At 34.3% G+C, this 19,102-nt stretch overlaps 1 protein-coding gene across 9 annotated transcripts in view; it reads left to right on the top strand.

Annotated features, from left to right (window-relative positions):
• Positions 1 to 19,102, top strand: part of LOC150097938 (protein Jade-1-like) — a 335,931-nt gene that overhangs the window by 23,249 nt on the left and 293,580 nt on the right. For 7 of the 9 annotated variants that reach the window (XM_090405944.1, XM_090405952.1, XM_090405943.1 and 4 more), the window contains one exon: positions 8,463 to 8,527. The exons of the other annotated variants lie outside the window; for them this stretch is intronic. The gene's annotated coding sequence lies outside the window, so the exon portion shown is untranslated. The remainder of the gene's footprint in view (positions 1 to 8,462; positions 8,528 to 19,102) is intronic. 9 annotated transcript variants of the gene reach the window in all.

The following is a 19,102-nucleotide window of genomic DNA, read 5'->3' as shown; positions in this document are numbered from 1 at the left end:
TGCCAGTTCTCTTGCACATTCTCTCAAAACTCTAACCGATATCCCATTTAATTCCACAGCTGTATTTACATTGAAATTCTGCAATATCCTAAGAACCTTCAATTCATCCACCTCTGTTCCCACATTAGTGTCTGTCACATAGGTTAAAGCAGTAACCTCACTATTCTTGTTGAGAGGCTTATATGCTGGTTATACATAATAACTAATAATTAAGGAATTGACAGTGTACACTAGAAATATAAATTAAATAAACTTTAATATATACTATCCGATATTTCGGCAAACGTCACGTTGCCATCTTCTTGGGAACTTATTACAAAGACAAGTGCACACAAGTACTACATAACAGCAAATGAGAACCGAAGCTAGGAAGCTAACGTTTTCCTAAACTCCTGATGGTGCCCCCTGGCAGGCTATATTGGTAGTTCTTGGCCTTTGGGCTGAAGTTCTTCTGATAAATGTTTCCCAAATTTGGGGCAGTCAATTGCATCCAAATTTGTTGAGGTTTGGCATGTTCCTAAGGGCTGACGCTGATTCCATGAATAGTCTTTCATATTTGAACTTGCTGCGGTGTATTACTGTGGCTTTCTTACATCTTATTCTGTGGCGAGTATCCAGAGCGTGGTCTGCAAGCCCAGAATGGATGTACTTGTGAAATCGGATGTAATCCTTGTGTTCTGAGATTCTGATATTTGCTGTCCTGCCTGTTTGTCCAAAGTAGGACAGTTTACAGCTGCAAGGGACCTGGTATACACCAGGTAGGTCTAGGGGAAGTGGTTAGTCTTTAGTGGAGCGGATAAGGGATGCCAATTTTCTATGTGGTCTGTAACAGGTGGTCAAGTCATGTTTTTTTAAAATTTTGTTGATTTTTTCCGAGGTGCCTCGGATGTAGGGAATGGTGATGGATTTAGAGTAATCTTTTTTGTGAAGGGGAGGGAATGGTGGGTTGTGGATAACTGGGTTAAGTATTTTTTGGACTTGAGAAACGGTTGAGAAGAATTGTGGAAGAAAAGCTTGGTGAAGAACAAGCTGGATTCAGGCCAAATAGAGGCTGTCAGCATCAGATCTTCACTTTACGACAAATAGTCGAGAAAGCATGGGAATATAACAAAGATCTGTATTTAAGTTTTGTCGATTTGGAAAAGGCATATGACAAGGTGCCAAGAGAGAAGCTATTCAATACGCTGCAGTTATATGGTGTCAATGGGGCATTATATCAAGCAATACTTAGTCTTTATTTGAGTTGTGAGTCAGCAGTTAGAATTGAAGGAAGTACAGGAAGATGGTTTAATGTTAAATCTGGTGTGAGACAAGGATGTACATTATCCCCTCTGTTATTCATTATCTATATGGATCACATTATGAAGGAATGTGGTATTAAACCTGATATCAAAATTGGAGATGTTAATGTCAGCTCTTTGCTTTATGCGGATGATGTTATACTTCTAAATAAATCCGCTACAAGTCTGCAAGATTCTCTGACTAAATTGAATAGCTGTTGTAATAGATATGGTATGAAGGTCAGCAATAAAAAGACAAAGACAATGAAAATAGGCAGAATCATTGAAAATGTCAACTGTGTTGTGAATGGAGAACCTGTGGAACAAGTAAAACATTTCAGCTACTTAGGCACAATTTTTACTGAAGATGGTAAACTAAATATAGAAATAGACAACAGAATCAGCAAAGCTGGTATCGTGGGAAGTCAATTGAATAAATTCATATGGAATAAGAAAGAAATTAGTCGGAACACTAAATTAGCTGTATACAAGACTGTGTTCAAACCAATTTTAACTTATGGATCTGAGAGCTGGGTCAGAAGTAAAACACTTGACCAAAGACTAGAGACCACAGATATGAGAGTCCTGAGAAAGATTAGAGGCGTGAACAGATGGCATCAATGGCAATATCATATTAAAAATGAGGATATTAGGAAAGAACTTGACATTGTCAGCATCCAGGAATGCGTTAGCAGAGCTAATCTCAGATGGTATGGTCACTTAAATAGAATGGGAGAGGAAAGATTAGCAAAACAAGTGTTCTCTGCCAGGTTTGCAGGAAAACGACCCAGAGGAAGACCAAGATATAGGTGGATTGATATGGTACAAAGTGCCTTAGACGATAGAAATATAAGATCTGATAATGTTGGAGTCTTGACAAGTAACAGACTGATTTGGAGGAAAATTGTAGATAGGAAGTTAGTAATGATGTAATTTTTTCATGTAGTACTGTCATATCCTGTACACCCCTTGAGGGTACATGGCAGGAATTTGATGATGATGATGATGATGTATTTTTTGGATTCTTTTTTTTTGGGGGGAGTAGCCATTGGCTGAGAAAGTGTCACGGATGTGATTTAGTTCAGTGGTTAAGGCTTGATCATTTGAACAGATTATTTTTGCCCTGTTGAATAGTGTCTTAATAACTCCATATTGGGGGTGGGGTGATGGGATTGCTGGTGAATGTATCTGCCTGTATGGGTGGGTTTTCTATAAACTGAGAAAACCAAGGTTCCATCAGGTTGGCGGGTGACTAGTGTGTCTAGGAAGGGGAGGTTATTGTTTTCCTCTTTTTCCAGGGTGAACTTGATTCTAGGGTGTTGGTTGTTTAAGTGTGTTAGGAAGGAGAGGAGTGAATCTAGGCCATGTGGCCAAATAGCGAACACATTATCAACGTAGTAATCTTCAAAAGTAACCACTTCTCCTAGACCTACCTATACCAGGTCCCTTGCAGCTGTAAACTGTCCTACTTTGGACAAACAGGCAGGACAGCAAATATCAGAATCTCAGAACACAAGGATTACATCCGATTTCACAAGTACATCCATTCTGGGCTTGCAGACCACGCTCTGGATACTCGCCACAGAATAAGATGTAAGAAAGCCACAGTAATACACCGCAGCAAGTTCAAATATGAAAGACTATTCATGGAATCAGCCTCAGCCCTTAGGAACATGCCAAACCTCAACAAATTTGGATGCAATTGACTGCCCCAAATTTGGGAAACATTTATCAGAAGAACTTCAGCCCAAAGGCCAAGAACTACCAATATAGCCCGCCAGGGGGTACCATCAGGAGTTTAGGAAAACGTTAGCTTCCTAGCTTCGGTTCTCATTTGCTGTTATGTAGTACTTTGTGTGCACTTGTCTTTGTAATAAGTTCCCAAGAAGATGGCAACGTGACGTTTGCCGAAATATTGGATAGTATATATTAAAGTTTATTTAATTTATATTTCTAGTGTACGCTGTCAATTCCTTAATTATTAGTTATCAAGTAACCTCACTAGGATGATATATCTTTGCAAAGTGGTCACTCAGTAACTCAACTATTTTATCCATTTCTGTCTCCTTGTGACCATCATCACTTATTAAGGTTAATCTTCCATAGTCATTCTTCCTCTTGCTTGCCTCATAATGAAAGAACTCTTTTTAATTTCATTTGGCCTGCTTCGCTAGATTCTTCTCATAATTGGATTTTGCCTTCCTTGCTATGCCGTTCACTTTTCTTGCCTGAGCCGTGTACTGTTCTTGAGTTTGCTGGTCATCTTTCTCTTTATATACCCTCCACAGCATTTTCTTCTTCTGTAGCTTGTGCTTAATGATATTACTCATCCATCTAACTCCTACCCGATTAACCCTCCTTACTCTAGGTATACAATTTAATACTGCTTCCTCTAGATGACCCTTAACTATATCCCATGCACTACTAACATCCTTACCTTGCAGTGTTTTATACCATGGTACAGATTTAAGATCTTTCCTAAGCATGTGATAATCACCTGCCTTGTAGTTCCACAAATACCTCTTCTTGATGGAATATTCCTCATGTTTTACGATCTCTTAAGTCAAGACCACATGGGCACTACCAATTGGAGGCAATGTTGTCACCTTGGTTAAAACCTCTTAGTTGATTTGACTGAAAGTTGAACAGTGAATGACATATATTCACTGAATGTATCATTCAGCAAATATTCTGGGAATTGCCAGGCACAATTAGACAAAAGAGATTTATATTGTTTATATAAAGCTACATCTATCATGTAAGATCTATGTTGGTGCATTCCATAAAATTTTCTCATTTAAAATGAGGTCTTTTGATAATTGAAATTTAGAACTTTCCAAGCCAGTTGCAAACTTTTTCTAAGCTAAATGATATATTCACTGAATATGTTACTCCTTGTTTGATTTGTACTGTTAGAATATTTTTTTTCCTCTTCATTACTTGATTTGGAAAAAAAAGAAAAAAAAAAGTACATTTTGCAGGTGATCTTCTTTTATGATAATATTAATTAATAAATAATTATGTATATTCACTAAAGATAATTATTCAGTTAATATGTTAATTTTAGAGATTATTTTTTATTTGATCTCTTTATAGAGATGATCTCTGTTCAAAAATTATTTTTAATTTATTTCCGAGTGTACTTATATATTTATTTATTGCACAAGGGTTCACTCCGATTAGTGCAATGACCTTAACTCTTTCTTTCAGAATCCAAATAATCACTGACTCAGGACCAAAATACAAAATAAACACATTTAATATAACAAAAACAATATACTTCAAACAAATATTACATAACTAACAACAAATTTAATTGAATCCAAGGCCTTTTAAAAATAAACTTACACTTAAGACTAGACTAAACACTTTGTTTGCACAATGACAAAATGTTCATAGCCAGTTTCTTTCTCTGTTAAGGCCCTTTTCCGAAGATATATGACTTTATTCTTCATTTTCACAGGATCCTTTTTTATCACTCATGTAGCACACATTAAATCTTCTTGACTTATTTTGTCTTCTTTTTAGTAGAAATAACAGTTAGATCTGGCATCCTTAATACAGATGAAACTTCCTAATCAGAGTTTTCTTGAACACCCCTTTAGAACATAAATAGCAACTTCTTCTTTTATTCACTAATGTTTATTGACAGTCTTAACTCTTCCACTTTAAAAGAATTTACAGTTCTATGATTCCCTTTTCGGAACCTACTATAAATCTTTCAATTAGTGTTTCCTCCAATATTCCTTTTAAAATGCCTATAGTAAATAAATGCCTTATTCCATTTTAAACTTAATAGTTCCACGATTCCCTTTTCAGAATATGCTATTAATTTTCTTCCGACTGTCACATAAAAAACTCAATTTCCCTCGAATCTAAATGTCTGCCGGCCTGTATTCTAATTTCTTTCTGAATGCTATCTTGTTTACTCTCCCATTGCTTTGATACCGAACTTGTCAGCTGTCAATCACACATCAAACTTCTCGGCGAGCATGCGCACTTCATGAAATTGGTAAGCAAGAAGTTAGGTATAATGGCTGGCACGTTGTCTCCATTAGTGACAAGAGAACATCTTCATAAAACACAAAACTTAATATTTTAAATTACAATATTTTGTTTAAAGTAACACAACTGTTCAAATCCGGTAAGTACATAAATTTTTAACTGCTTTACATATTATTTTTGACAGAACAATTTCAATAACAGGCACATCACAAGTGCCAACAATGTGTGTTATGAAACTAAAACTAATAAACATTCTAACATAAACAATACGTAAAACATTCAGAATTTTAAATTATGATTATTTTTACAAATATACATGAAAATCCATTTAATTTAATGATGAATTTTATTGTTCATAAAATAATCTTTCATAAAGAATTCATGAAATAAAGAAATGTTCATAAAGAGTAAGTGATGTTTTTACATAGTCAAATTGAATAGAGTATTTCCAGTGTAGAAATGATTACCTTATTTGCTCGAATATAACTCTCCCTCACATATATCTCGCATTCCTGATTTTACTTTATGAATAAAGAAATTAAAGTTTCGCATATACCTCGCTCACAAAAAATGTAAAACTTTAATGTTGTTATGGCAGTTTGAGATATTTTGGAATTTGGTTGAAGAGAATCAGTATTTCAAGTCAACAACCAGTTTGACTCAATTTGTCATTGAGTCATATGATCTTTTGTTAATACCACATCAATCATATGCATAGAGATGGAAGGAACCAGTAGAGGAAATGTGGGGGATGAGCATTACTTCTACTTGATCTTGGATTGCATGGGGGGTGGAGTGGTGAATGAGGTGAGGTTTAGGTTCTACACAAAATGGATGGCAGCCGGAAAATATGACCCGACTCCAGAAGGGAAGATTAAGAGACTATCATTAGAACTGTTGTGCAATTGGATTTTGAGAGCTTAGGACATGATTTAGCCAGAAATAATTGCCAAGAATTTTTTTTAAAACTGGCATCTCTAATGCCCTGGATGTGAGTGAAGATGACACTGTTTGGGTAGATGACTGTTTGCTTTAATTTAATTACAGAAGCATTGTCACTGAAGATTCAGATATATCATGTGTTGAAGGTGAGCAGCCAAGTCAACAATCCAGCTTGACTCAATTTTCATTGAGTATTACGATCTTTTGTTAATACCACACAATCATATGCATAGAGATGGAAGGAACAGCCAGTCATGTAAATAATGTTTATGATTAAAATTTAAATGCATTCATTTTATAAATAATGTGAGCAGTTATAAATTATAATGAATACTGAGGATTTAATTATAAACATCGATTTAGTTTTATCCTGAAAAACTTTAGTTTCCGAAAATCCCCGCATATATGTTGCACCATGATTTTTTGACTTTAATTTTTGTGTTTAACTTTAATTTAAAATGCGAGTTATATTCAAGTAAATATGGTAGTTAACATTAACTAATGATTTCAATGTGGCTGTGTAAAGACATAAGATTTATATTCTTATGAATAATAAAATTCATCATTAAATTAAAGTTATTTGGAAATTAAATTAAAGTTATTTGGAAATTAAATTAAAGTTATCTGGAAAAGATATATGACAAGGTGTCAAGAGAAAAGCTATTCAAAATGCTACAGTTATATAATGTCAGTGAGACATTATATCAAGCAATACTTAGTCTTTATTTGAGTTGTAAGTCAGCAGTTAGAATTGAAGGAAGTACAGGAAGATGGTTTAATGTTAAATCTGGTGTGAGACATGGATGTATATTATCCCTTCTGTTATTCATTATCTATATGGATCACATTATGAAGGGATATAATGTGATGGTATTAAACCTGATATTAAAATTGGATATATTAATCTCAGCTCTTTGCTTTATGCGAATGATGTTATACTTCTAAATAAATCCGCTAAATAATATAAAGTCTGCAAGATTCCCTGGCTGAAATGAATAACTGTTGTAATAGATATGATATGAAGGTCAGCAATAAGAAGACAAAGACAATGAAAATAGACAGAAGCATTGAAAATATCAACTGCATTGTGAACGGAGAACCTTTAGAACAAGTGAAACATTTCAGCTACTTAGGCACGATTTTTAGTGAAGATAGTAAATTAAATATGGAAATAGACAACAGAATCAACAAAGATGGTATGGTAGGAAGTCAAGTGAATAAATTTATATGGTATAAGGAAGAAATTAGTCAAAACACTAAATTGCTGTATACAAGACAGTGTTCAAACCAATTTTAATTTATGAATCTGAGAGCTGGGTTAGAAATAAAACACTTGACTAAAGATTAGAGACCACAGATATAAGAGTCCTGGGAAAGATTAGGGGCATGAACAGATGGCATCAATGGCTATATCATATTAAAAATGAGGATATTAGGAAAGAACTTGGCATTGTTAGCATCCAGGAACGTGTTAGCAGAGCTAATCTCAGGTGGTGGTCACTTAAAACATAATAGGAGAGGAAAGATTAGCAAAACAAGTGTTCTGTTCTCTGCCATGTGAGCAGGAAATGACCCAGAGGAAGACCAAGATGTAGGTGGATTGATAAGACAGAAATATAAGATCTGATAATATTGGAGTCTTGACAGGTAACAGATTGATTTGTAGGAAAATTGTAGATAGGAAGTTAGTAATGATGTAAATTTTTCATGTAGTACTATCATATCTTGTACACCTCTTGAGGGTATATGTCAAGGAATTTGATGATGATGAATTTAAAGTTATTTAATTTTATGTTAAATAACTTTAATATTAAGATTTAATATTAAATCTTAATATGATATTATAAACAGTGACTTGATTTTGAAGTTACTTAAAATAAAGCAGGTGTTGCACTTTAATTACAATTGTTTTTAATTCAGAAAGGCTTAAATAGTTCTATAAATTTTCAGAAATCAAAATATGATGAAAGCAGCTGCAGTTGTGACAGTCATAATGTTTATACTTACAAACTGAATACTTTTGTACTGAGTTATATTAGAAATTGCTATTTGGAATGAAATGCCACTAATTATGAGGAATGTTTTTACATGTTTCTGAACTTTTTTCTAAAAAAAAGTATACAAAAATCGTATACTTAAGTATTTTCATCACACTTTTTTTTATTTTATTATTACTCACAATAATTTTTATTATTAAGTTTAAAGGGAGATGGTAAATCTCGTTTTATTTTATAGCCGTGTACGAAACTCGGATCGAATCCATAGAGTTTCATGCTGAAAAAACTATCGGCCAGCCAAGTGTAAGTGATCACTTATGTCGCCGGTAAAATAGCCTTTTGGCTTATTATAGTAATAATTTTTATTATTATTATGAGTGAGTTTGTGATACCTGTAAATGTTTGTGTTGAGAATCAACTGTAGATAAAAAAATAGTGGCCTGTATTAATTTAACAGAAATTTGATAATTTAACTGTTTTGGAAGTTCATGGGACCTAATGGTACAGAATCTATATTTGAGTTATAAGTCAACAGTTAAAATTGAAGGAGGCACAGGATTTGATGTAAAATCATGATGTGGGACAGGATAGACACTATTTCCAGCCTTATTCACCATCTATATGGATCACATTATGAAGGAAAGTCGCATTAGGCCTGGGAGATGTTAATGTCATCTCTAGGCAGATGATAATATAGTCTTAAATAAGACCAGTATATGTCTGCAGAATTCCTAAACTGAATTGAATAATTTTTGTAATAAATTTGAAAATCAACTTTGTAATAAATTTTGAAAATCAACAATAAAAAGACAGACTATGAAAATAGGCAGAACATTGAAAACAACAGCTGCATTCTGAATGGAGAACCTGTAGAACGTGTAAAACATTTCAGCTATTTAGGCACAATTTTTTAGTGAAGATGTCAATTAAATATGGAAATAAGCAACAGAATTAGCAAGACTATCTGGTAGGCAGAAAACTGATTAAGTTAATGTGGAATAAATTAAAGATACCAAGAAATTATATACTTCATTTAATCCTTTATCCAAGTGTAAGCAAACAAAGTTTGCGCCTGAAGTATTTTCAGGACTGGGGCAACTCGTGATAAAGGTGGCATGACTTCACATACTTGCCTTAGTATCCCATAATGCAAAGCACATCTTGTGGACATGTATAATGCTATGCATTATGGGAAGGGTCATTGTTGAACTAATGCAGAAGTCATATTTTCATATACGAGTTGCCAAAAGGTGTCACACCTTATTATTAAATTACTCTGGATTAGAGATAGTTAGTTATTGAAAGTTTTTCCACTTGGTTATTCTATAAATTAAAGAGATGACTTCTGCATTACTTCAACCTTAGTATCAACTCTGGATCTGACTCCCACTGATGAGACCTCAATAAAGGTTGAAACCAGTCTGGCTAGTGACCCTTCCCATAATACATAGCATTATACATGTCCATAAGGAGATGTGCTTTGCATTATGGGATACTAAGGCAAGCGATGTGAAGTCATACCACCTTTACCACGAGTTTCCCCAGTCCTGAAAATACTTCAGGCTCAAACTTTGTTTGCTAACACTTGGATAAAGGGTTAAACCAAGTATATAATTTCTTGGTATCTTTAATTTATGGTATAACCAAGTGGAAAAACTTTCAACAATTAAAGTGGAATAAGAGAGAAATTAGCAAAACAGTAAACTATGTACAGGACAGCATTCAAATCAATTTTAACTCTTCTATCTGAGAGGATTAGGAACAAAAACTGTTCATCAGAGACACAGATATGAAAGTTCTGAGAAAAATTAGAGAATTGAACAAATGGCATCAATGGCAGAATCATATTAAAAATGAGGATATTAGGAAAGAACTTGACATTGTTAGCATTCAAGAATATGTGAACAGAGCTAATCTAAGGTAGTAGTGTCACTTAAACAGACTGGGAGAGGAAAGATTAGCAAAGAAGATGCTAGTTGCTGGAATGGTATGAAAAGATCCAAGAAGGATACCAAGATTTGCCTCAGATTGATGTAGTTAGAAGTTTCTTTGGGGATTAAAATATAAAACTTGACAGATAAGACTGATTTGGAATAAACTTATTGATAGGAAGTTAGTAATAAAATGTTCATGTAGTTCTATCATAGTATTCTGTACATGCTTTGAGGGTACATATAAGGAGTTTGATATTTGTTTTTAATGCTGTAAATGTCATTTGATTGGAAGGAATATTGAAAAGTAAAGACAGTTTCTGACTATAACAGACATTCACAGTAGCAAATTATTGAAAAGTCCCACCCGAAGCTCCAATGATATAAAAATTCACTCTAGCATACTATTTTAACTATTCCAATGTTCTTTAAGTTTGCTGTAGTGAGAGGTGATGATTCTGATTAAGGGTTTATGGGCAAGTGAGTATAATGAATGGAGTGGAGATTGAAGTTCAAGAATGGGAAAGTAGAGTCAGAGGCAGTCAATTAGTCAAACAAGGACAGTGAATGAGAAGTGTCTCAAGATTTATGTTGGATAAAGGGTAAATGACTATTCTACTTTGAGTAGTATTTTATTCTTTAGATTTTTTTTTTTTTTAAATCCAAATAGCTTTCTGCATTTATTAGCTCAGTTTTCATTTTATGGTGAAACATCAGAATATTTGTTGAAAGTTTATTTTTCACTTGGTTAGAATATAATAAATTTAGTTTAATCCTTTATCCAAGTGTGAGCAAACAAAGTTTGCGCCTGAAAATATCTTCAGGACAGGGGTAAGGTAGTACAACACTGGGCAACTCGTAGCAAAGGTGGACCTAGCTAACATCACTCCTATCTCAGTATCTCCCATAATGCAAAACACATCTCCTTGCAGATATATATAATATTATGCATTAAGGGAAGGGCCACTACCCAGACTAGTTTCGACCTTTATTGAGGTCTCTTCAGTGGGAGCCAGGTCCAGAAGTGGAGATACCAGGCAGAAGCAATAGCGAGGTCATCTTTACCTATAGGAGTTGCCAAACTGAGGCGATACTGAGATAAGAGTGATGTTAGCTTGGTCCACCTTTGCTACGAGTTTCCCGGTGTTGTACTACCTTACCCCTGTCCTGAAGATATTTTCAGGCGCAAACTTTGTTTGCTCACACTTGGATAAAGGATTAAACTAAATTTATTATAATCTAACCAAGTGAAAAATAAACTTTCAGCATCTTTCTCTAAATCCAGAGTAATTTAATAAAAAGGTGGCACACCTTTTGGCAACTCCTATAGGTAAAGATGACCTCGCTATTGCTTCTGCCTGGCTCCCACTGAAGAGACCTCAATAAAGGTCAAAACTAATCTGGGTAGTGGCCCTTCCCTTAATGCATAACATTATACATATCCACAAGGAAATGTGTTTTGCATTATGGGAGATACTGAGATAGGAGTGATGTTAGCTTGGTCCATCTCTGCTATGAGTTGCCCGGTGTTGTACTACCCTACCCCAGTCCTGAAGATATTTTCAGGGGCAAACTTTGTTTGCTCACACTTGGATAAAGGATTAAACTAAATTTATTATCAGGATATTTGGTAATAGAGGCTGAGGAAACCTCATTGTGAAACTAAGGTAGCATTTTATGAAAGCCGCAAAAAACTTGTAGACACCGATTGAAACTGTAATAATGGTACATCCTAAAATGGAATCTTTTAGGATGTACTTGTGTAAAAAGTCTTTCAAATAAGGAATAAATGTTAGTCCTTGTGACAGAGGTACTATATATGAAGATTGTTTCAAAAAGTTATGAATGCCATGATGCCATGAATATGTGGGTGGTAAGTGTGATGTAATAGTTTCCATCTTTGTATTGGTTGTAAGCTAGAGTGAATAAAAATGTTTTTTTTTTTTTTGCAAAATAAAACTTCAAAATGGAGGAATAATCTGACTCAGGTTGGATATTATGCTCTTACCAGCATTCATACATTTAAAGTATCTGGTCTTATGGTAAAAACATTGTGGTAGTTCTTCATATTCTATAATTGTGACATTGAGCCTTCCATACTTCACCTTTTCCATTAGTTGAAAGACCCACTCAGTGAGAAGTTCTTCACTACCATTGATGTTTCTCCTGCAGTGACTTATCATACACATCAATTAATTTTAATTAAAAGCAGTTTCCACTGCTCAGCAGATATCTTGTAATCTCCTTCATAGTGAACAGCCATCTCAGGAACCTTCTTGCAAAACTCTGGCTTGCATCACTTCCACAGCTCAACTCTCCATATGAGTTGAGACCATCCTTTCTTTTGTCTTCCTGGTAGTGATGACCAATTCATCATTCTCTTGGGCCATCTCTCCTGGGACATCCATTGAGCATTCCTATACCATTGTAAAGATAGATGCTCCAAGAGTGGTCCATCACATTTTCTTCCAAATTCATCATAATCATCAATTATCCTGATATATACCCTCAAGGGGTGTTCAGGTTACAAGGACAGCACTACATCATTAAATTTACATTATTATTAATAATTTCCTATCAACAATTTTCCTGCAAATTTTCCTTCTAATACTTGTGAGCACTCCGATATCATCATATCACCACCTTCTAAGGCACTTCTGATTGAATCAATTCACTTAGATGTTGGTCTTCCACTGGGTCTCTTTCCTGCATTCTTGGCATCACTGCTTTGCTAACCTTTCTTCACCCATTCCATTTAAGTGGCCATACCCCCTTAGATTAGCTCTGCTGACACATTCTTGAATGCTAACAATATCAGGTTCCTTTCTAATATCTTCATTTTTAATATGCCATCGGTTTGCTCTCCTAATTTTTCTCAGAACCCTCATAATTGTGGTCTCTAGTTTTTGATCAAGTGCTTTATTTCTAATCCAACTCTCAGATCCATAACTTAAGACTGGTTTGAACATTGTCTTGTATACTGCTCTTGTATAGTTTGGTGTGTTGACTAATTTCTCTCTTATTCCATATAAATTTATTCAGCTGGGTACTCACCATACCAGCTTTGCTTATTCTGTAATCTATTTCCAGATTTAACCTGCCATCTTTTCACTAAAAACTGTGCCTATATAGCTGAATTATTTTACTTGTTCTATAGAATCTTCATTCAAAATGCACCCAAACTTTTCTATGCTCCTACCTATTTTTATTGCTGATTTTCATGTGATATTTGTTACAGCCATTATTCAATTTAGTTAGTGAATCCTGGAGACTTGCACTAGGTGTGTTTAGCAGTACGACATCATTTGCGTAAAGCAAAGAACTAATTTTGACATCTCCAATTCCAATCAGGCCTGCTACCACTTTCTTCCATAATGGGATCACTTTGGAGTTGCTTAATGGGGGATTGCTTAAAGGTGAAATCCAAGCAACTGGTAGGAAACCTCCACATTGCCTTTCAGGAATGCGGAGAACCAACTAGGGCTTATGACTTATGTCCGATCCTTCATGTGGTGTGTCCTAAATTCTTCCAAATTCAATCTCTCCTTAATGGGCTTATTCCAAAGGTGAGGTATACACACATTTCATCCTAACCCGTCCATGATACATATGTAATTAAATTTTAATTAGTGAAAATTTAATTATACTCATTTAATTACTCTATTTCATATATTATACTCACTATTTTTATTGCAGTCTATTTTAAGAAATATGTACATAAATAAAATTCTCCATTTCATTTACATGTCACACAAATTTAGAACAAAGACCCAAAATTATTCTTTGTGATTAAGCAGATTATCTTGATTGATTATTTTTACATTATATTTTGAGTGAAATGGAATGTGTTTTAACATTTCATTCATGAAAAAGGAGTATAAAAAAAAAGACTAACCATTTTTAAATTAAGTTTTCATTTCTATTTTTGAATATCACATTTTATTTTTATTCAGAAACTAAAATTTATGAAAATCCAATATGTCAGTGTTCTATTTCTTTAGAAACATTGGTTTCTTGTGTTTCAGTATTTTTACAAAAAAGAATGGGATGTCTGTTGTTACAAATATGTTTTCATTATTTGATACTTTTGTTGAATATTTAATTTCTTTGAATTTTCTGTGTGACTTCAGGTGAGTGAGCCATACATTAGAACTGGCCTGATTAGCATTTTGTATAGAAATAATTTAAGTTCCATGTTTATCTGCTTAGGCTAGTTGAGTAACAGGTATAGCTGTTATATTGCCCTATTTGCTTTTTGAGCAAACATGATCAACATGAGCTGTGAAGCAAAGCCCTTTATCTAGTTGTACCCCTAAGTACAGGTAACCCTCGTATAACACGGTAACACGGCAAACTTACACATGCGTGTAAGTCTACAATTTGTAGACTTACACGCATGTGTAAGTCTACAAATTGTAGTATCCCTTGTTCAACGCGGTTTCGATATAACGCAGTCTACAATTTCTAGTAACCCTTTATTTATTTTTCATATATTTTACACCGCTGGCCTTAAAAATTAAATTTTATCTTGTGTCTGCCTGTATCGCTCAAGTAGTTAAAAGTATCGAATTTAGTTTTATTGTATCCCTGAATAAGGTACTGTATACAGAGGCTTTTGCAGTCTGTCATTCTCAACAAATAGTGCAATTAGAGACAGATGGAATAAAAACAGCGCTAACTAATAAATCGCATGTCTCCCTCTCACAGAAACTATGCTGTATAGACTTAAGCAAAACCATATGTTGCACTGAAGCACAGTATCTAACTAAAAACTATTGTTGCATTTGAAATTCTCAATGTCATTATGACAGATCACAAAGGCTAACTTAAAATAAAATTCTACCAAGAATTGAAACATGCCATATAATGAATGTATGAGTTTGCCTGCCACCTCAAACGCAAACAAGAAGCCATAAAATTCAATCAAGGGTTGAAACGTTTGTGTGAGTTGAGCCAGTCAATAATGAGAAATTCCATCGGAATGATAAATAACACCCTGTTGTGAATGTGTTAAAACTAATAGTGAATGTTGTTATGACAGTTTCAGATGTTATGGAATTCGATTGAAGAGAATTAGCATTTCAATTCAACACTTGCAGTTGCCTTTGTCTTTGGGTCGCGTGAACTTTTGTTAATACCGCACCAATCATATGCACGTCTTTATAGTTGCTCTCCTGTATAAAACAAAATTCAGCTTGTACGTATTGTAACAATTAAAGGGAAAACTTGAATAATTTATAAGTGTATAAAAGGATATCACCTGTAAATCGTTGACGTGCCAGCAAAATTCTCAGACGTGCCACCTCTGGCACCACTCGTGCCAGAGGTGGCACGTCAACGATTTACAGGTGATATTTATACAATGAACCCTAGATGTTTATTGTTGTAAATTGTCTTCGTTTTCTGCCAGGAAAGTGCATTAAAAATCATAAGTGTGTTATTCTCAAGCCGAGCAGTTTATTTTCTGGTGAGTTACATACATATGTAATGCTTTTTTTTTTTATGTAAAAGTTTATTTTTATTGTAATTGCCACTAAAACTGCAACGAAAAGGAAAAAATCAACATTGAAGAGGAAATTCATTTCTCTCTCGAAAAAAAATTAAAATCTTGGATGGGTTAAAAATTGGAGGAAAAAACGGGAGTTGTTGCAAGGACTCTGAATTTAAATGAATCAACAATTCGAACAATCAAACAAAATGAACATAAAATCCGAGAAAGTGTTATTGCTGGGTCAACAGTAAGCGCAAAGTGCGTTGCTCGTGATATTCTAATAGAATAAATGGTGAAATCTCTAATGATTTGGATAGAAGATTGCACTCAAAAGAAAATTCCTTTGGATAGACACCTTATTAAGCAAAAAGCTCTCAAAGTTTATAAACATTTAAAAGAACTTGATCAAGATTCTTCAGAAGAAATCTCTCAGCATGGATTTTGTGCCAGTAAGGGTCGGTTCGAAAACTTTAAAAAGTGGTTTTCTTTGTATAATCTTAAAATTCAGGGAGAATCAGCATCAGCAGACGTTGAAGCTTCCTGGAAATACCCAGCAGAACTTTTAAAAATCATTAAAGAAGGTGGTTATAGTGCAGACCAGGTGTTCAATGCAGATGAATCTGGGTTATATTGGAACAAAATGCCAAAACGCACCTATATTTCGAAAAATGAAAGATCAGCTCCTGGATTCAAAGTTTCCAAAGATAGAATTACTCTACTGTTTTGTAGTAATGCATCAAGTGATTACATGACAAAAGCAATGTTTATTAACTGATCCACAAATCATCATGTGATGAAAGAACTCGACAAGTCCACACCTGTTTATTGGTGGGAAAACAAAAAGGCATGGGTTACAGCTAGCATGTTTGAAAATTGGTGTTTCAAGTGTTTTGTACCCGATTTAGAAAGTTACACAAAGAAAAAGAATATGGACTTCAAAATTCTGCTAATTTTAGATAACTCACCAGGCCACCCAACATATTTAAGCCATCCAAATATTAAAATAACTTTTTTTTTTTGCCGCCTAATACTATTTCACTTATTCAACCACTCGACCAAGGAATAATATCAACATTTAAGTCATTATATTCAGCAAACATTTCAATTAATTTTGGAAAAAATGGAATCTAATCCAAACATGACACTGCCTCAAGCGTGGAAAGAGTTTTCAATATTGAATTGTGTGAAAATTATTTCTCTGTCCATTAAGGAATTACAATCCTTTACGCTGAATGCTTGCTGGAAAAAAATATGGCCTGAAGCTGTTCTGGAACAAAATTTCGTACCTCCAGTGGATGCTAAGCTACGCCGTATAATAAATGTCGCACACATTTTTGGTGGAGAGGGCTTTTGCGATAAGGTTGAAAACGAAATTAGTGAATTAATTGATGCAGAAACAGATTTAAATGAGGAGGAACTGGTACAATTAATAGATGGCATCGAACCAAATGGCTGGGAAAGTTCTGCCGAAGATTCTGATTGTGATGAACCGTTAAAGAAATTAGCAGAAGGATTGGACTTGGCAAGAAAGTTAGGAAGTTATTTTATGGATAATGATCCTTCAATGGAGCGCTCGGGAAAATTCACGAGACAATTGGATATTTGTTTAGCACCACATTATGAACATAACAAAAAATTGCAGCATAGTGGAAAGCAAAGTCTTATTACTGACTTCTTGATGACTAATCCAGCCGAAGTATGCAATGAGAATTATACAAATGATGCCCAAGAGATTTCAAGTGATGACGACCTTCAGCCACTTAAAGAACATCTACGAAATGTTATTTCTAAAGACAGTGATGTCGATTAAAATGTGCTTTATTTTATTGTGTCTAATACATTTCTGCATTATGTGCAATGAAATTTATGTACAATTTGTAATTTTTATTTTATACTACGTATTTGTCTCATAGTTTGTTTTCTTAACTTACATGAATTACCTGAATTAAATAAAAATATTGTTTTTGTTGGATATGTCATTGTTGTTTATATAATTAAAAAAAAAAATGATTTTGGAACCTAATCCTACTTTTTCTGTGTGATCTAAGTCTTGCATAATGGGATTTATATAACGCGGCATTTCTATGGAACCTAACATCCGCATTATACGAGGGTTACGAGGTTTGGCTGCTGCAACGCAGTTGCCAAACATTATCATCTCATCCTCCAGGGATACTTGTCTTCTTGTGAATAGCACTGCAGTGCTGTTGTTTGTGTTGACATCAATTTGCTATTTTTTTGAACCAGTGTTCTAGTTCCAGTATTGTGATTTGCAGTTTTTCAGTCGCTAATCTAGATTGGAGGGAACATACCATTATTGCAGTATCATCTGCACATAGGGCCATTGTGGTGGCAGCGGTGTATTTGATATCAGCCACTTAGATGGCAAAGATCAGGATTGACAGCAGGAAGCCTTGGGGGACACTTACTGTGACTTTTGTGTTCAGACAATCTGATTCCCTGCAGCTTCTCTTAGAGTTTGCAGTCACTGAGGTAGGGTTTTAATTGAGTCAGTGGTAATGAGAATTTGATCCCAGGAGTTTGAAAAGAATCCCACTGTGCCATGTTTTATTAAAGCTACCAAGTATGAATTATTATAGTCATGAAGATACTTCACCTTATGCTTGATAAAAGGATTAAACAAGAATATAATTTCTTGGCAAGTATAATTTACTTTCAGACCAATCGAAAATACTTTCTACAACTATCTCTGATCCAAAGTATTAGATGATACACCTTTTTTGTTACCTATATATGAGAAATATAACTATTGCATTAATTCAACCTTAATATCTTCTTGGGTCTTTCTCCCATGCATGAGACTTCAGTGAAGGTCAAAACTGGTCTGGGTAGTGATCCTCCCTTAATGCATAGCATTATACACTTCTGAAAGTAAATGTACTTTTCATTATGGCTGATTACTTTACATCAGTTTCCTTATACTAAGGCAGTTAATGTGAAGTCATCAGCCTCTGTATACGAGTACACTAGATATGAAGATAATTGAAGTGCAAACTTTGTATGCTTACACTGATAAATTAGGTTAAACAAGCATAAGTTTTAAGCAAATATAATTTACTTCAAGTGAAAAAATTTTCTACGATCATCTTGTTTTCATATTTTTCTGTTGAACTAAGGGGAAGCTAAATACATTTGACAATATGTAAAGAAATTCTGCATTGCCAGTTGTTGAAAACAAGATACAAGGTATAAAAAAAAATTTCTAGAACTCAATCAGGAAATGAAAGAATGTCTTTAGATGTCGACTTGCTATCTTAAAGAATATATGTTTCATGTCTCCAAAAGAGAAGCAGATGACAACTATCTGCAGCCATGCCACATTGGATCAGGCATTGTGCAGAAATATGTTGAATGTGAAAAATGAAATGTAATTAATAATAGTACTTGTTTCAGATATGTAATTGAAATAAAAATAAATTCCAGTTTTTTTTTTTG

This window comes from Typopeltis vanoorti, chromosome 16, assembly GCF_054136105.1.
Source record: "Typopeltis vanoorti isolate ZY-2024b chromosome 16, IOZ_Tvanoo_1.0, whole genome shotgun sequence".
Classification (NCBI taxonomy): domain Eukaryota; kingdom Metazoa; phylum Arthropoda; class Arachnida; order Uropygi; family Thelyphonidae; genus Typopeltis; species Typopeltis vanoorti.
This window is presented reverse-complemented; position numbering and strand designations above follow the sequence as displayed.